This window comes from Zalophus californianus, chromosome 8 (assembly GCF_009762305.2).
Source record: "Zalophus californianus isolate mZalCal1 chromosome 8, mZalCal1.pri.v2, whole genome shotgun sequence".
Taxonomy (NCBI): domain Eukaryota; kingdom Metazoa; phylum Chordata; class Mammalia; order Carnivora; family Otariidae; genus Zalophus; species Zalophus californianus.
In genome coordinates this window covers 71050168-71071016 of record NC_045602.1, presented here as the reverse complement: position 1 = coordinate 71071016, position 20849 = coordinate 71050168, and the positions used below count along the sequence as shown (strand labels likewise).

The window sequence follows — 20849 nt, the reverse complement described above, 5'->3', positions numbered from 1 at the left end:
CACGCTCCTGGTGCTGCTGGGGCCTTCAGAGAATTGCTCAAATGGCTGGCTATGTCTGCGATAGCTCTCCTGAGATACTGTCTCTGAGGTGTTGCTTCTGTCTTTGGTTGGGCTCCTAGATTCTTTTCCACATTGCAGCTGCTGGGACTCATAGGTCCAAAACTGCTTCTTGATTTACTTGTGTGGTACCTGGGGTGAGATGACTAGCACAGCTGGATCTAGCCAAGCATTTCTTTCTTACCCTATCCATATGGCTAGCCTGGGCTTCTTCACAGAATGGCTATCCCAGAGTAGCTTCCTACAGGGCAGCTGGTTTCCCCCAGAGTGATGGGACCAAGTCTGGGCAGAAGCTGCCAGGCTTTTTAACAAAGCCTTGGAAGTTAAAAAAAAAAAAAAGCCTCAGAAGTACAAAAACATTACTTCCACTCCTTCGTATTGGTCAAGTCTTCCAGATCACAGAGGAGGGGAATTAGACTCCATCTCATAATAGTGGATTTGCAAAAAATTTGTAGCATTTTAAATGTATCTCAAAAAAAAAAAACACATTCACAGTGAGAAGATATATATTTAATTCTGTTCCTCTCTTATATACTCAATCCAAGCTGCTTGAACGTTCTAGACTTCTGTTTTCCCCATCTGCAAAGTGGTAAGCATGATTCCTGCCCTTCCTACTTACCAAAAATAATGCCACAACACAAAGTGGGTAAAAAATATCTGGCAGTGCATTAAGCTATTCAAAGAAAAAATTGTCTTTTACATAAAAAAAGAAAAGCATCAGAATTAATACTGAGTACCACCACTGAGCCTTACTTTCCTCACTTCTGAAAGTGAAGACTAACAGAGCCAACCTTATGGTATATAGTATTTAACATGTTTAAGACAATTCCTATTACATAACACACAATAAATATTAGCATATAGTTATTATAAGTTATTTCCATCAAGTATGAATTCATGACATACTGACGAATGACAGGACCACAACCTTAGATATACTGATGAAGACCAGACCGTATTCACTACCCTAGAGTTGTCACTTTGGGGAAGGCAATGTGCTATAAAGCATTTTTTTCCCTCTCTTTATTTTTCCAGTCAGTGCACAATATACTTCTTGTTACCGAGAGCCACCAGTAGGGAGTCTCAATGTAATTAAAAGATTGATCTTCTGGAAACAATGCTTAATAACAGGCATGAAAAAGTGAGAGCAATTCTGCATTTTCAAACACTGTCCTCAAGTTAATTTAACCTGAGCTGTTTGTGAACCACCTAGAAAGTCTGGGATCAATATGTCCAGGCTGAAATCAATGTACCAGAGAGAAGAGGAGACAAACTCCAATTGGCTAGTTCATTCAAATCAGGGGAGCCTTGGAGAAGAAGCATTTAGTGGAACATCCATTTTGTATTCTCCAATTGCTACCAGTTCAGATGTGCAGGGCCAATGTTTGTATTTGGCTTGTTCTCTAAACAAAAAAACTCAACCTCTGTGCATCTGTGTACATATGTGTGCTTGCAGATATACATGAAAAAACATTTGTATATTACGAAGTCAAAAAATGAAAGTGGTTCTGATCAAGTTCTTCCTTCTTATACTTCAAAAGCTATGGTCTAAACAAAGAAACAAAAACCAAACAGACTTTGAATAATCATCTACCAGATTTGTTTTCAAACTTTTCTCACCTAAGCATCTTTGGGACATCACATTTTCATTCCTTCATTTCTACTCTTTTCATCTCTTTATTTCATTCTTTTTACCTATGCTGCTTCACCAGCTTTTCTATATATTTGATTTTCCTCCAACATGGTTTCTCTTTTGCTCTATCAGTCTCTAGTAGTTGACAACCTTTCTTCAAATTATTGCAGTTTGACATTCATTGAGAACCAAGCACAAGAAAGCCCAGCATAAAATGTTACTCATTCTATTGTCTTTAGCCTCTTTATCCCAATATAATAGCTGCTTGGGCATTTGTTTCATTTTCTCTTCTCTTCCTCAATGAAAATGTGTCCTAAAGACACAGAAAGACTTTGCCTTTTAGACTACTGATTATTACCTTTAACACCAACATCAATAAGTCAGAAGAAAAACAGAGGTCAAAAATATTCCTGAGTAGTCATATAATTCAGTTTGCAGGAAATGTGAAAATGTTCATTTTCTAAATCATTCAAGCCCATAATAACCTATATAGAAATCAAGCAAAAAATACCTAACATACAGGTTTCAGTGATTTTTGCTAGGTCATCCAAATTGTGTGAAAATACTGTTGTGTGTAATATTTCAGTTTCGAAAACACAGCACAATTTGTGTTTCTTGAGCATTTTTTTATTGTGGGGGTAGAAGTGAATTTATTTCATGCTCATTTTGTATTCAGATACATTTTAGCAAAGTATAAGCATTTATTTGGATATAGCATTTATATGTGGGATATAGCATGCGCGTATCTTGTCTATCAAATAAATTATTTACACGAAAATTTATATATGTCATCCTAACTTCCAACCAGCTAAGAAATGTATGAGGAATCTAAGAGCCAAGCTTAGAGGTTGGCACCAGGGAGCAACCTCAGAGAATGATCTTACAAGAAGCTTACCAGCTGGGACCACAGAAACAAAGAATGTCATGAGAAAAAAAGTTAAATTCCACTTCTCTGATTTATGTATTAGAAAATGTAAAAAGTGTTTCTCTATTACATTTTTCATTAATAATAAAAAGTAGAAGAGAAAATCATCTAGGGACAGAACAAACTCTCTTTAGAAGAACGAAATGTATTGAGGGATTAGAGAATTTCACGCCAGTAATTTAGCCACTGAGAATATGAAAATTAGTATTTATTAAATAGCGATTTCTCTGAACCTAACAGACCATATGAGAAACATGAGGTACACACTCTAAGTTTCCCAAAATGAGTATTGGCCAATAACAAAAAAAAAGTCTAACATGGGCTACAGGGTTCTAAGTTGGCATTTTCTACTAACTTTCATTTTGTCCCTGTAGAAAACCCTAAGAAGTTTATCAGCTTATTACAAAAAAAAAAAAAAATGGTAAGACTGAAGTCGAATGAGTAATTTATATATTCAAAAATGTATTTTAAATGTCTATTTTGGGGGCACCTGTGGCTCAGTTGGCTAAGCATTTGACTTCGGGTTCGGTCATGATCTCAGGATCCTTTGATGAACTCTGCCTTGCCTTGGGGCTCCACGCTCAGTGGGATGTCAGCTTGTCCCTCTCCCTCTGCCCCTGCCCCCACTCATGCTCCCTCACTCTTGCTCTCAAAATCTTTTTTTTTTTAAAGTGTATTTTTTAAGTCTATTTTCTTAGTAATGCTTTGCTTTTGTAGAACCCATTGCAGCTTATTGCATCTGAAACTGAATATTTCATTTGATGTTTTTGACACCTATAACAACTCTTTAAACTTGTCAGGAAAATTATTATTTGCAGCCCATTTCCTAGTGAGGGAATTGGGGCTTAGAGAGTGGATTCATCCAGTCAGCCAGCTACCAAAAGGCAGAGCCAGTGCCACGGCTTAGGACTTCTCCTTTTAGACATACACTTCTTTCTGTCACAATATGGATTTCACAAGTCCCTCTTATTAATAACTATTTTTTGTGTTTCTTTTCATCTTAAAATTTTGTTTGATTGCAGGCTAGACCTGCTGTGACCTATGTGACTCGATTCCTTAGTTGGCTTAGAACTATCTGCACTAGATTAGATAGAGAAATCTCTTGTCATTTTAAATAATACATTGTTCACTATATTTTATTTCTGAATCATCAGTGCATGGTTTCTTTTCAGTAACCTTTTTTTCATCTCAAAATATTACTGATTTAAATTTTCCAGTACCTAAAATGCCACCCATTCTAGTAAAATATCCAAATTTTTTAAAAAATAATTCATGAAACTAATCTTCAGTGAAATCAAGGTTTCATAATTACATCACTTATTCACTTTATACTGTTCCAATTCATGCTCATTATATTAACTTTCTAGGTGTTCATGTTTTCTTTCGTATCAGAATAACCATGCACTTGAATATACACACACACACACACACACACACACACACATATATATTCATGCAGTCTGTAGTCTTTGAACACTCAGAGGTATGTTCAATATACTTAAAATGCCTCTCAGGATTGTAACATGGTAAAAATATCATTGTATTCCTGCTTTTATTCAAAATGATTCTATATTCTCACATAGGGCATCTCAATTGCTCTCACAATTTAGCTGGATGACAAATGTGATGGAGATGAGGAAGATTTTATCCCCTTGTACTCAAAACATGACAGAAGTTTTAAGCAACACAGCATGGGTTTAAAGGCATGTTAAGGAATGTTGTTTCACACACCTTCTTCCAACTCACCAGTAAAAGTACGACTTTGCATTGTGCTCATTTTTATAATTGAAAAACAAACCTAATGAAATGAACGTGTGCCTAATTATGGAAGCCATCAATTTGAAACCATGATATTATTGGGCATTCACAATGATTCTGTCTTTTGCTTTTAGGGCTTTCTTCTTTGGGAAGTAGGACTTCCAGGCTGTCAGAATTAGAGTTCCTGTATTCTCCATGATAATTAGCACACCCAAGTCTTGTATTAATCACTTGGCTTTCAGTCATGACAAGGACTGGCAGAATGGAGACCTCTGGGTTATTAGCTAGTAGGTTCAGATTAAATCTTTGCATCATCCGTAAGTGGAAGTCCAATTTATCTACAAGTTCCTATTAGATACATCCTTAACCTCCCTAGCTTTCTCACAACAACTAGCTCCTTTTCCTTACTCTGCCCATGATATTCCAACCAAACCATTATTTTAAGGTGCCATAAAACTGTTATGAGTAAATCAAGAATATTGAGGTGTCTATTTCATCAAGTAAGTATCACCCAGGTTTTAAGTGTTACGAGTGTTTTCCTGCTCCTTTCTGTTCTTTCACACGTCATATTTCCACTTGGGTTACAGACCTCCTTGGTAGCCTATTTCCTCCTCACTTCCATCCTGAAATACTAAGTCGAGTGACAGCACTTAGCTTGACTCTGGAGAATTCAACATTTTTTTTTTTTAATTTGGGTCTCTGGATTCTTTGACTGCGTTGCCCATCTTAATGACTAATGTTCATTTTGTTCAAGACAAAACAGCAGAATCACTATCTGTGATCTGACAAGTACAGGAAGAAAAGTTACCTAGGAGTTGCCCATCACTTCGTCTCACTCTTGAGAGTGCTTTGTCTCACCAGCATTAGTACAACACTTCATACTTTTAAAGAGATTACAAATACATTATGCCATTTGATCCTCACAAAAACCCTCTGAGATAGGCTGGAGACTTTAAAGACAAAGAAATCGGCTGGAAGAGATTTTCTAACAAAGCTTGTTAGTTAGTGGCAAAATTAGATCTCCTGACACTTATCTTGTGTTCTTTCTGCCACACTGAAGGTTCAGCTGGACGAGTCAAAAGGAAAATTTTCTAAGGCCTGCAATACAACACTTTTAAGAGTTTATTGCTTTCTTATTATTTAAGATTAAAAAAAACTGTTCACTTTAGATAAATTGGAAAAATCTGGAAAATATAAATTAGATGAAACTCAGCAATACTGTCAATGCCTACAAGAAAACTTGTGTCATGAATATGTTTATATATATTTAGGTAGTTGATATCATATGAAGGTTATAGTTCAATTTCTTACAGTATCAGTTTCTAATTATATTGGCAACATGGTTTCATGCTTTGAATATTTTTCTGAAATTTTAAAAGATTATACATATTTTAACATCAGGATATGCTACCACAACTTTTTCGCTATTTATAATTGCCAGACAATCATACTCTTTCTAAGCTTTCATATTATTAATAATAAGTAATAAAGAACCTTGGAATTACTTTCACTTTTAAAAATCAGAATTGCCAGTCATAAAATATGCTTTTAAAAATCATTGCTACAAACTCTCTGATGTTTTCCTAAAGCCTGTATCAATTTATTTTAACCCACCATTACAATGTACAGTCTAATTTGGTATTTGCCATTTTTTGACGTTTCACTATGACAAAGTCTTATAAGTTAAAAGGCTGACTTTAATTCCATCTCTTCTTATTCATAGTTGCAGGAAATCTCATTCTTCCTGGTTAAGTCACTAGGAAAAAAATAAACTGCCTAACCACGATTTTTTTTTTTTAAGACTATTTATTTATTTGGGAGAGAGAGCGAGAACACAAGCAGGGGGAGCAGCAGAGGGAGAGGGAGAAATAGGCCCCACACTGAGCAGGGAGCTGTATGTGGGGCTCAGTCCCAGGACCCTGAGACCATGACCCCAGCTGAAGGCAGAAGTTTAACCAACTGAGCCACCCAGGCGCTCCAACCTAAACACTATTTTACTTATTTTAGAGTATTATAAAACCAATGCCCTATTTTACATAGTCTTCTATGTAAAGTTCTTGGCTTAAACTACTTCTAGTTTCACCCATATAGATGTATGTACCTGTCGTTCACTGACTTTTCACTGTATAATATTCCACTGTATAAATATACAATTTATTTATTGATTATTCAGCACGGGAACATGTGAGCTATTATCAGTTCTTCGTCATTACCTCTAATGCTATCAACGTTCTTTTTTTTCTTCAATGATAAATTCATTTATTTTCCTGAATTTAGTTTGCTGTGTGCTGTTCCCTGCAAAGATAGGGCAACCACACAATGTCCTTGAGGCCCCAGTTGCAGACCTGAGTATTATCCATAGGCAGCAGAGAACATCAGAGGTCCAAGAGAAATCTCCCAACCTAGGCCAGGTATTTTGGTTTCAAATAGTCACCCAGCTCCTCCATACAGGCCCAGAAAGATGGTCCTTCTTCCCCACCTAGGAAAAGTTGATAGCAGCGCTTTGAAGAATACTTTGACCCTGAGGCTCCTCTGTCACCATTGCCTGAGGGAACTTGAACTGGTAGTGGCCACAGGGTACAAATCCCAGGAACTTGGCTTCCATGTCATTTTCCCAGAGTGCAGCCACGGTTTGCTCAGCTGTTCCTCAGAGGGTCTCCTCAGGCTGCCATTCTGCCTGTGGGAGTATCCAAACATGCTGGCCTCCAAGCTTCTCTTTGACCAACACAACAAGGTTCCTGTCTAGCTTCTGGTGCAGTGGTCATTCTTTTTATTGGCTTCTCTATAATGCATGCTACAAGTCAGCTTTCTTCTTTGCCAGTTACTGGGCTTCATCCAAAGCACAAAGCTCAAGGTCTGAATACATCATTCTACCTCCATCTGCTGTAATAGAGCCGCAATACCTGAGGCCAGTGGTGGCCACTGCAGGCACAACATGCCCATCAGGCACCTTAGGATCTGCTGCTCCAGAGTGTGGCCCCAAGAACCCAGGCTACTGGCCCAGAGCCCCTTGATGCACTGCCAGCCCTTCGCCACCCCTTAACAGTCTGCTTTATGGGTGCTGCCATTTTTCTGCCCTCTAACTCCTTGTAGATCTAAGTGAATTCATTTGCATACCATTTCCATAGTTCACAGTAGACCAAAGTTATTCCTGTGGTAGTTTAAAGATCCCTACTTATTTTCCCTGGGTTATGTGCATTTCCAGATTTCCCATCTTTGTATACTATCTTAGTTCCACCCTGCCTCCACCTAAATTTGAAATTCAGCTTTTACTAGATTTGATTTAAAAATCTACCCACATGTATACTTCATGGGAATGTTTTGCTAAAGATACATAGAAGCAGTGGTAGAAAGGATTTTTAATTTAGTCCTGTAATCTGTTCTCCTTCCTTACCTACTTTCTTCTATCAACTTCTCTCTCTCTCTCTCTCGTCTGGTAAAATCTCTTTCTGTAAAATCTTGGCCATTATTGATGCCTTTAGTGTCTGAGCTTTTTATCCTAAGAATAGTTGTTGCTGCTTGCCTTTCAAGTAAATAAAGTATTTTCCATAAGAGGCACTTTTATGAATAAAATTTTCTTCATCTCATCACACTCATAAGACCTGTTTGTAAGTTTTTATAATATGCACACATAGCTCTGTGGTTCTCTTTAAGTTGCCCTCCAAATGAGTTCCCCTTGATTTGTCTACCTTGCCTGAATAGCAAGTTGCTCTAGATCTTTGCCAGGTTAGTCTGTTGATGAATGGTGTCACTATTCTGCTTGTGCAATTTAGGAACTACCTTGTCCTCAATCCCTCACATGGTCACTTATTCCTGAGTACCCTCTCTGAAACAGTTTACTCCTTTGATTACATGTTCTCACAACTGGCACTTGCATCACCTTGTGGACCTGCTGTGATTTCCAGACTTCACCTTTCTCATTTTCATTCATCTTACTGTTCCCTGAGTCCAAGTTCCAACACCAAGGGGAAGTTCAATAAATATTTATTATCAATGATGATTTGCACAGGGAACCTGCAAGAACCCCAGTGCTACCTGCCAACTGAAGTGCTGAGATTCATACAGGACCCTTGGCAAGACTTATGTTGAAGCATAAGTCCAATTAGTATTCTCTTTTTTGAGGGCATATTCCTCTAGTCTTACGTTGAAGTTGGGGTCATGTTTTTACTCTGTTATGTGAACTCTTGGAAGAGATTTGGGGGTCAATCTTAGACCAATCCACTTATTTTCAGGCTCACCTTTTTTCCTACTTGAAGAAGTACTCCTCAAGCAGGGAGCCTGACATGGGGCTTGATCCCAGGATCATGACCTGATCCAAAGGCAGACACTTAACCAACCTGAGGCACTCCCTGAGTTCTAGCTATCCTTTTCAGATATGCTCCTCGTATGTGTCTACTTGAGTTTTTCCCCCATTTCTTCTTCACTGCCTGACTCTAGACACTCCTAACCGCTTACTTCAATTACTGCCGTAGCCTGTGAACTGGTCTCCCTACCTCTACTCTCTTGCTCTTTGAACATACCTTTGAACATAACAGCAAATCATCATGTTAAAACCCTATCTGCCCTAATTACTCCCTTGCTCAAATTACACTAAATTTACAACGATTTAATAATACTTTAAAGCTCATTAGGTAGCTTTTCAAGGTGCTTTATGATCTGCCCACTAGGTATGTCTTCACATTTGTCTTCCATGACAATCAAAGCTTTCTCTGTTCCACTCATGTTCACAGCTCCCAGCTTTCCAACCATACCTAGTTTTCTCATCATGTTTTTTTGTTTTGTTTTTGCTGACTAGAATGTATTTCTTCTTTATCAAAATTTAGTTCAAATTTTCTTAGTTTACCAAAGTTTTGCTCAACATTCGAGACCTAATCCAAATTCCCTTTCTGCATGAAGATTTTCTGTTTCCCCTGCTTCATTACATTGAGCATTTCTTCCCTGCTTCATTAGATTGAGCATTTCTTCCCTCTCCAACACGAGGACTTGTTTAGAACTGATAAAAATTGCCATACTATATACTTGAGAACACCTATTATGTACTTTAGACTGGATTAGATAACTTATATTATCTACATTACTTATAATATCCCTATAACATAGGTAAATATGATCTCAATTGCATACATTGAATTTGAAGATGAGAGGTTAAACAAGTTAGCCAAACACATTCCTAGTAACAGGCAGAAACAAAGAGCCATATCAAATATATGTATCTTTCAAATCAGTGCCCATTTCATTATCATTTATTTCAGTATTCTTTGAAGGATCATCTATTAGAAGCACCTTGAGGTGCTTAGTAAAATGTAAATTCCTAGTCTGTTAAGGAAGGAATAAGGAAATTGGCATCTAATAATTTCCTCAGGTGATTCTCATGCACCGGCAATATTCAAAACAATGCCGTAGTTCACAGACCCTCTCTTTTATCACCTTGATTATTGTATGTATTAAATTCAGGGGTGAACTAGTTTCTTGAGGGCAAGATTCATGTCTTATTTCTCTCTGTATCTGCCACAGGTCATAGCACAGGGCCTTACACATAATATATACTCAATAAATTTTAGTTGAATTATTGCCAATGTATGTGTTTCATCATAGCAAAAATTATTCTGAACCTGTTAACAGTAATATATTTTTTATATGGCAAGCCATGAATTTTGAAACTTTGATTTAACATATACACACACAAACACATTCACATATGTATTAATTGTAGAACATTTGGAAGGATGCAGAAAAATAGAAGAAAAAGATCACCCATGAATAATGTCTTGTTTCATATTTAAATATTCCTTCTATGTACATTTCACATCTTTCAGGAAAATTATATATAAGTATATATACATATGTATGTGTGTATATATCTATTTCTTTATAAAAGTGAAAACACCAATAATTTCTATCAATTTTTATCTGATGCAAGATCCAATGCCACTATGTAAGTGTAACTATCTGTATAGTGACTTTTTCTTTGCAAAATTATTTCCAGATTCCAATGGGACTTCCAAATAATAGAAATACTCTCTCCCTCTTTCAAGAAGAATTATAAAAGTTCAGAAGAGAAACAAACTCATCTTATTTGACTTCTGGTGGGGTTTCACCATTTTATTTATTTTTTTTATTTAGTTATGAGAGGAAGTCCCATACCACATCTATTAGAAGGCTCCCTCTCAAGTAAACAAAACGCAATACACTGTCCAAATTATAAGAAAAGAAAGTTCCATGAAGTTTTTCAGAAGACGAAAAAATTGCAACTCTGCCCCCTGATGCTCATATACTTTTGAGGCTCACTGTTTCCAGCTGATACAGACAATGCTAATTCCAAAGGGATACATAATATGCTTTACCTTTGAAACTTTAACACAAGAATGAAATTTATTTTTCCCCAATTTTCTTCTCATATCTAGGAGAAATTCTATCTACTGAAGGTTAAAAGGCACATTATACTAGGAGTCACAAATAGGGAGTCCTTAAGCAAAAGATGGCAGATTCAGTAACTCATTATCTCTTCCCTTTCTAGGTAGTCCATTTTAATAACAGTAAAAGAATTAAGACAAAACCAAAAAAAAAAAAAACAAAATAGAAAAGATGGTAGCAAAATCTTTTTGGAAATGATACAGCATAAAGACAAATGGCAATTGACTCAGTAAATGCAAAGAGCCAAGACCCAGGAAAGCAATGAGAAAAATTAAGAGGCAGTACAAATTGTGCTAAAGGTCAGAGAAAGTTCGAGTACTTCTTCAAGTAGGAAAAAAGGTGAGCCTGAAAATAAGTGGATTGGTCTAAGATTGACCCCCAAATCTCTTCCAAGAGTTCACATAACAGAGTAAAAACATGACCCCAACTTCAACGTAAGACTAGAGGAATATGCCCTCAAAAAAGAGAATACTAATTGCACTTATGCTTCAACACCATACACAAAAATAAACTTGAAATAGACAACAACCCAAAAATAAGACCTCAAGCCATAAAACTCTTAGAAGACATAGGGCCAAATATTCATGACCCTGGATTTGCCAATTGGTTCTTAGCTTGATCCCAAAAGCATGAGCAAAAAAGAAATACATAAATAGGACTTTTCGAAATTAAAAACTTTTGTGCAAAGGACTTTATGAAGAAACGGAAAAGACAACCTACAAATTAGGTGAAAATATCTTCAAATCATATATCTGATAAGGATTTAGTATCCAGTATATATAAGGTACTCTTTAAATTTAGCAACAAGGGGCGCCTGGGTGGCTCAGTTGATTAAGCATCTGACTTTGGCTCCAGTTGTGATCTCAGGGTCCTGATCTTTGATCAGTCAAACCCCTGTATGGAGCCCCGCATGGGGCTCCCCGCTCTGGGGAGTCTACTTCTCCCTCTCTCTCTGCCTCCGCCCCTCCTCATTCTCTCTCATATCAGTGGACGAAATCTTTAAAAATAATTAATTTAGCAACAAAATACAAACCACCTAATTAAAAAATGGATAAAAGACTTAAACATTTCTCCAAAGAAAATATACAAATGGCCAATGAGCAAATAAAAAATGCTGAATATTATGAGTCATTGAAGAAATGCAAATTAAAAGCACAACAGATATTACTTCGTAGCACCTACTAGGAAGGCTGAGGGTGGGGAAGGAGGAGAGACAAGAAAAGAATGCAAGTTTTGGCAAAGATGTTGAAAATTGGAAACCTCATACATTGCTAGGGGGAATGTAAAATGGTTCAGTCACCATGGAAAAATTTTGCTCACAAGGTTAGAAAGAGTTGCCATATGAGAAGCTATTCCACTCCTCAATATATATTCCTAAATATATTTTTAGGTATATACCCAAACTATTTTAAAACAAATACATGTATGTGAATTTTTTTTAAAAGATTTTATTTATTTATTTGACAGAGAGAGAGATAGCGAGAGCAGGAACACAAGCAGGGGGAGTGGGAGAGGGAGAAGCAGGCTTCCTGCTGAGCAGGACCCCGGGATCATGACCTGAGCCAAAGGGAGACACTCAACGACTGAGCCACCCAGGTGCCCCATGTATGTGAATTTTTAATGTAGTGCTTTTCACAAAGGTAAAAGGTGGAAACAACCCAATTGCCCATCATTTGATACATGGGTCAGCAAATTTTGGGGAGAGATATATATGTATGTATAAATATTATTCATCCATAAAAAAGGATGAAATGCTGATAATGGTACAATGTGGATGAATCTTCAAAACATTACAGGAAGTGAAATAAGCCAGACACAAAAAGTCACTTACTGCATGATTTTATTTCTAGAAAATACCTGTAATAGTTAAATCCATAGAGACAGAAAGCAGATTGGTGATTGCCACAGGCTGGAACAAAAGGGAAATGGGGAGTAACTGCTTCATGGGTTTGGAATTTCCTTTTTGCACTGATGCAAATGTTTTGCAACTACATAGAGGTGGCAATCCTACCACACTGTAGATGTACTAAATGCTAATGAACTGTCAACTCTAAAATAGTTAATTTTATCTCATGTGAATTTAACCTCAATTTTTAATTATTATTTTGTTAAGATTTTATTTATTTGACACACAGAGAGAGAGAGAGAGAGAGAGAGCACACAAGCAGGGTGAGCAGCAGGCAGAGGGAGAAGCAGGTTCCCGGCTGAGCAGGGAGCCTGATGTGGGGCTCGACCTCAGGAGCCTGGGATCATGACCTGAGCCAAAGGCAGATGCTTAACCGACTGAGCCACCCAGGCGCCCCTTAAGAATTATGTTTAAAGAATAATAGAGGATTCTTGGACAGGGGACACCAGGCACAATTGTGGTTTGCTATACCCCTATGAAAATAGACAAATTAAGTTAAAGTAAATTCACATGTTAAATGAAATCCTCATCTCTCTTTCCAAATTTGGTTCCTCCAGAATTCTGCAAACAGTATTTTTAAAACCTCAAGGAGGAACATAAAAGATATTTTTGTGTGTGAGAAATCTAACTAGCCCTAAAGAAAAGACAAAGATACACAAAACACATAAGCCAAATTATGCAGCCAGATCATCCTCCAGCAAAGACCTCAGTTGATGGCATTCACAGGCAGGTAACTTGTAATCATCTCTAGAGGGCCTTACTCTTAAATCTGAGTCAGTAGCACTGGACAGCCTTTCACATGAAAAACAGCAATCAAAACACAGAAAGGAAAAAAAAAAAAAAAAAAGCAACTTACACCAGGGAGGGAACACAAGACATCTCATAAAAGAGAGAATATCAAAAGAATTAAGTAAGAATAGAGTGATTTAATAAAAGGAAGAACAATCAACAGTGATATTGACGCAATTTTGGAGAGAAAACATGTGACGGGATAAAATTCTCAACAGAATATACACAATGGAATATTACGCAGCCATCAAAAGGAATGAGATCTTGCCATTTGCAACGACGTGGATGGAACTGGAGGGTGTTATGCTGAGTGAAATAAGTCAACCAGAGGAAGACATGTATCATATGACCTCACTGATATGAGAAATTCTTAATCTCAGGAAAGAAACTGAGTGTTACTGGAGTGGTTGGGGGTGGGAGGGATGGGGTGGCTGGGTGATAGACATTGGGGAGGGTATGTGCTACGGTGAGCGCTGTGAATTGTGCAAGACTGTTGAATCACAGATCTGTACTTCTGAAACAAATAATGCAACATATGTTAAGAAAAAAGAAAAAGAAGAAGATAACAGGAGAGGAAGAAAAGGGGAGTATGTCAGAGGGGGAGACGAACCATGAGAGACGATGGACTCTGAAAAACAAACTGAGGGTTCTAGAGGGGAGGGGGGTAGGGGGATGGGTTAGCCTGGTGATGGGTATTGAGGAGGGCACGTTCTGCATGGAGCACTGGGTGTTATGCACAAACAATGAATCATGGAACACTGCACCAAAAACTAATGATGTAATATATGGTGATTAACATAACAATAAAAAGGAGGAAATCATTAAAAAAAAAAAAAAGAAGTGTGGGACCTTAAGTTTGAATAAAATTCCAAGGAATCAGGTAAAATTAAAAAGAACTAGAAAAGATAAATCATCTGAGAAGAATTCTAAACTGAAGTGAGGAAAGGAGGGGAATAATCAAATACCCATTTAACAATACTTATATTTCAGAATTGAATTCCTCTCCTTTGATTTTCTTGTATGCCCTTTCCAATCAGGATTTCCCACCATTCTGTCAAAGCAGCTTCTTTTAAAGTCACCCGTCATCTCCAAGTTGCTGCAGTCAATGTCCAATTCTCAGTCGTCATCTCCCTGGACCTCTTTGCATCATTTGATACAGTGGCTTACTCCTTCCCTCCTGAAATTCTCTCATCATTGGAAGTCCAGGAAACAACTCTCCAGGTCCTCCCAATACCTGACTTAGGAGCTCCACCTTAGTCTGTTTTGCTAATGCTGTACTCCTCGGACCACACCTGGGCTGCTCCATGAAACCCTTCTTTACTGACACTCCCTTCAGTGTTTCATTCAATCCAAAGGCTCTAAATAGCATTTCCAGGCTGATGATTTTCAAACTCACGGCCTTAATCCAGAACGCTTCCCTGAATTACATCCTCCCAGATCTAATTAGCTATTTAACCTCTCCGCTTAGCTATCTAAGAAAAATTTCCACCTTGGAAGTTCTAAAAACCGAATTTATTATGTTCAGCCTTCAAACCTGTTCCTTCTCCAGGCTTCCCTATCTCACTAAAGGGTGGTAGCATTCTTCCAGTTACTTCAGCTGAAATTCTTGCTGTTATTATCCATTTTCTCTCACATTTAAGATCCAATTCATTGGCACTTCACATGAGATCTCCCTTCAGAAAATGTCCAGAATCCAACCATTTATCTTCTACTCCGGCTGTACCCACCATGGTTCAAATGACAGTATTTCTCATCTGAATTATCATAGTAGCCCCTGTCTTGTCCCGTTCCCAGCAGTCTTGTTGCCCTACATTCTATTCTCTACAAAAAAATCTAGGGAAACCTTTAAAATATAAGCCATACTGCACAATTCCTGTAAAAAAATCTTCAGTTGACTAATAATACACCATATGTTAATTAAATTGCATTTAAATTTAAAAAAATCTCCAGTTGATTCCCATCTCACTCAATAAAAGCCAATGGCCTTACAAGGATTTTAAGACACCACATAATCCCTATTTGTACTGCTCTGTTCCTTGTCAAATCTACTGTATCACACTGTCTTTCTTGAAGTCCCTCAAGCATGTCCAGTGTATTTATCCCTTAGCGTCTTTACTCTTGCTTTTTTACTTCTTTCATATATTTTCTTAAATGATATTTCATCAGGGAGATCTTCACTAACCATGCTATTTTTTAAAAATGATTTGTCGTCCTATTTAAATGATTTATACACATAAAAATTTGAGTAATGTTTTAATTTACCAAGAAGAATCCCTGAATCCCATCACCCATAAAAAATTACTAAATAATCAGTTTCTGGGGCAACTGTTTTTGGAAATAAAGATATATGTATTTAGGATGACTAGAATGTTATTTCTGATGAAAGGTTTTATTTTACTTTAATAATGAGAAAATGAAATGAAGCTGAATAAACTGTTCAACATGGGATAGATGTTTCTCATGATAGCTAGTATTTTTCAGAGTACCATAAAAGATTTAAGAGAAATTGAGAATCATTACAAAGATAAAGTCTTTTAGATAAGATACTGATAAGAAAAAGTATTTACAAATGATACATCTGATAAGGGGTCAATATCAGAAATATATTTAAAAAAATCTTATACAACACCAAAAAACCCCAAATAATCCAATTAAAAAATGAGCAAAGAACATGAATACACATTTTTGCAATGACAGATAGCCAGCAGACACACAAAAAGATTCTCAATCATCTGAAAAGATGCTAATCATTAGGGAAATGCAAATCAAAACCACAATGAGATACCACCTGATACGCATCAAAACAAGCAAACAAACAAAAAACAGAAGTAGTAACAAATGTTGGCAAGTATGTGGAGAAAAGAGAACACTTACACACGGTTGGTAAGAATGTAAAGTGGTGCAGCTACTGCAGAAAACAGCATGGAGATTCTTCAAAAAATTAAAAAATAGAAATACCATATGATCCAGTAATTCCACTACTAGGTATTTATACAAATAAAACAAAAACACTAAGTTGAAAGACATATGCAGCCCTATGTTTACTGCAGCATTATTTACAATAGCCAAGATATGGAAGCAACCCATGTCCATCCATCCAGAGATGAATGAATGAATAAGATGTGGTATGTACATATATACAGAATATTACTCAGTCATAAAAAAGCAATTTTCCCACTTGCAACAATATGGATGGTTCTAGAGAGTATAATGCCAAGTGAAATAAGACAAAGACAAATACCATATGATTTCACACTTAAGTAGAGTTTAATAAACAAAGTACACAAAGAAAAAAGAGACAAAAACAGACTCTTAAATACAGAGAACCAGTGATTGCCAGAAGGGAGATGAATGGGGAGATGGGTGACTAGGGTCAAGGAGAGTAAGAGTTCACTTGTCATAACGAGCAAGGAGTAATGTATATAATAGTTGAATTATATTGTACACCTGAAACTAACTTAACATGGTATGTTATACTTCCATAAAAAATGTTTTTGATACGTTTCAAATTGAGATCTCTCAATTTAGTTCTTGCTCTAATGATAATCGTTATCACTTATTTTAGTACTTTTATCTCCCAAGTTTTATGAATTATATTATTGATTTTATATAATCAGAGTGTTTAACATTTACATTCCATTCTATACCCATAGTTCTCATGGCTCTTTAGTTTTTTTTTTTCTTTTTTAAATTTTTTATTGTTATGTTAATCACCATGTATTACATCATTAGTTTTTTGGTGCAGTGTTCCATGATTCATTGTTTGTTCATAACACCCAGTGCTCCATGCAGAACGTGCCCTCCTCAATACCCATCACCAGGCTAACCCATCCCCCTACCCCCTCCCCTCTAGAACCCTCAGTTTGTTTTTCAGAGTCCATCATCTCTCATGGTTCGTCTCCCCCTCTGACATACTCCCCTTTTCTTCCTCTCCTGTTATCTTCTTCTTTTTCTTTTTTCTTAAAATATGTTGCATTATTTGTTTCAGAAGTACAGATCTGTGATTCAACAGTCTTGCACAATTCACAGCGCTCAATGTTTAAATAGATTCAATGTTGACTACCAGTTACCCAGCTTACCATTCTGGACTTTTGAATTTCTATCCATGTTTTAATGGGTTGGATTTCCTTTTTTGTTTCAAGAAGGGAACGTGGATGGTCTATTCCCTGGGTTCTTTTATGTTTGAGGAGGTTTCTCTGTTGATGGTGTCTTTGAGCTGTATCTTCGGTGAGTATACGGTTTTGGATCACACTTTTTCATTTACTAAATAGATGCTTCTTTGTTATATTCCACCACTGAATGCCATGGTGGATTCTTCTGAAGTCAGCTTAGTCGCTCCTTGCTTTTTACTTTTAATGCTTCTATCGACCTAGATGACTGAAAGTCATCTATTCATGACAACAAAGGTATACATTAATGTCCATTATTTTGCATCACTTTTCCCGTGTTAGACTACATCCTTTCAATACTGAATGCTCAACTTGTTTTATTTTAGGGAAATTTTAGATCGTATTTTTCAAGTATAGTTTTGTTCTATCCATTGGATTTCTACTCCAGAGACACAACTCGTCTCATGTTAGATTTTTACTGGCTATCTTTCACATCTGTTACATTCTCTATTTCTTCATTTATTGGTTATTCTCCTCAGCATTCTTTATGATTACCTGAAATCTTTCATATCTATTAATACTATTTCAGATCTATCTATTCTGTTTTGTTTTCAGCTTATTAGTTTGCCTTGTCAATTGGCTTTCTTACCTCTACAATTTCCTTTGTAATCTCATTCTTAAGTGAGTGTCTCATTTTGGCAAATTAGTATTTTTACTCACTTGTTCAACATTATAGAACACTTGTGAAGTAATACCTTGCATGTCTTGGGTGTATGTTATTTCAAATTGTGTTCTTTTCCTGGATGGATCGTATTGACTATGTTTTTACCCTTTCTTCCCATGCAGAAACTACCATCTAGCACTTGACAATATAGATTCTCTTCTTCCTAAAATAATGTTAGTCTAATTTTAGGTACATGGAAACTTGGATTAAAGGAATTCTTCCAGCCTCCCCTGGAATTAGGTATGGTTATGAGCTTATGTTCTGGCCACCTTAACATAATTAGAAATGTCTCTAACTTATGTAAAGTGACCTGTAAGAGGTGGAATATGCCTTGTTTTTTCCTTCCTTCCCTGTTCCTGACTAAAATATAGATACAAGGCTGAAAATTGAATGGTCATTTTGGAGCTGTAACCACATGTTGAAGCCTCGATCTCTGATTATACTGTTCACTGCTCTAAAAAATCTGAACATCTATGTACAGACTTTCAGCATGACCAATGAATTATTAAAAATCTTGTTTCATTTAGTATAATACTTGCTAGCTCCGTCCATGTCCTTGGAAGAGAGCATTATGCTAAGTGAAATAGATTATGTGTAAATATTTTTGAGGTTGATGACTTCTCTCTGCTTTAATAACTTCCTACAAACTTCATATCATAGAGCTCTAATTCTAACTGTTTTTATATCATCTATCATAGGTCTCAAAGAATGTCTACAAAATCTCCCTGCAGCTCCAGGTTGTTAAATTCATTTGGACACTAAGCACTTGGGAGTCACAGATGTTAAAAGCACTGGGATAGCAGGAGAAACCGAGTCCAGACATCCTTCTTCCAGCCCAGTAACGCATTCACCACTCAACCTTTCAGAAGTCCTCTGTGAAGCATGCTACATTTGTTTGAAAGGTGGGGAGCCTGAAAACAGTGAAATAAACATAGGTACAAAATAATGACACAAAAATCCCCATCACAAATTGAAATATTTAACCATTTGTCCTGCTTCACATCTCCCGTATTTGAGTCGGCTGATACTCTTTTTCAACAAGCTCTATTCCTTCCTTTAGAAAAATTACAGAATGACTCATGATCCAAGAACAATTGGCACAGATTTGAAGGCACATTTGCAGTGAAGTATTTTTAAATTGTAGATGAATTCTCTCTGCACTCTGTTTCTTTGTTTTCCTGACCCAGAAAACATCAACTCTGCTCTGTTATATATTAAGCTGTCAGCTTTGACCCCATTTTAGATTTTGTGGTGGGTTGTTTTGTTGTCTACCCCTCCATTCATTTTGAAAGTAGAAAATTATTTCTTATAAACTGAATATTTATGAAAATCCATCAAGTAACATTTACCTTAAAAATCAAGTATGTAAAAGCCTACAGGTTGTTTTTTGGCCCGTAGAAATAAATACTGGGAAGATTAGCATAAGGTGGCCTCAATTGTACCATTTCTGTCTTTAGTAAGTCCATTCCAACACACACACACACACACACACACACACACACACAGAGGTGGCAAATGACAGGTGAAATTGGTAGCAGGAACAGAGAGGTTTCCACGCCTCTATAAGCTAGACTATACTAAGTGAGGAGAAACAATGAAAAGAAGCAGAAATGGAAATCTCTGGACTTGCAGAATTCTGACAAGATGATCCCCTATGTCATGGCATTCCTGGAAAACAAACAATAAATCTATGATATATATTGATTATATGTCCAGGTTTGGTTAAAGAATCCTTCTCCATGATTTTCTTCTTTTGAAAAAATAAGGAATTCTATAGCCTTCAAGGAAAAGTAGCAATAGGAATGGCCACTTAAAGTTTTTCCCAAACTTTATCATTGAAATAAGCACTAAGGAAAATGAGACAAAGCAAAATGCCATTACAAAGAAGAGCAGAGTGAGTATGGTTATGGTTATCACACTTGAGAAATTTAGTTTTACCAGAATGACAATATATTAGCTTCTGCAGATTAGCTGCAGTGACATCAGGTCCATATTCTTTTCTTCAAATTCCTAGCAGGCCTTGGTAACAAGATGTTTTTATTTTTGAAAATTGTGAACATGATCAAGGTTTACTAAATAAACTAATTACACAGTACTATATTGTTCTATTTACCTCCCAAGTATTTATTACAGTAGGTTAATAAAAAGGCTTTCCTTGTCAAATTTGCTAACATCTGGTCTTACTGCTCATCAAAACTCTACAACATTCATAGCCATATGACATTCAGAATAAAAATAAAAACGAGAACCAATTAACAATTACTGACGACTTAAATATGTTCAACTTGTGTGCTCTATTTATGTAAATAGCAATTATTGATATAATACCACATCCACTTAGTAAATTCTTTTGGCTTTAGCCACATAGGAAATTTTATAAACCATGGAAACAGAATTCTTAAGTTTGCACTTAAATTAATCTGCAACTCATATCCATATTAAAATCAGTCTGATATAATCTACCCACTTCCTCTAAGCCAGCTTTCTCCTTGATCTTTTTCAGTCTTGCTTCCTCCTTAAATATGATACTCAAA

At 36.5% G+C, this 20849-nt stretch overlaps 1 pseudogene; it reads right to left on the bottom strand.

Moving 5' to 3' along the window:
- Positions 1 to 6748: 6748 nt before the first annotated feature.
- Positions 6749 to 7441, bottom strand: LOC113936930 (annotated as a pseudogene).
- Between the last annotated feature and the right edge of the window lie 13408 nt (positions 7442 to 20849).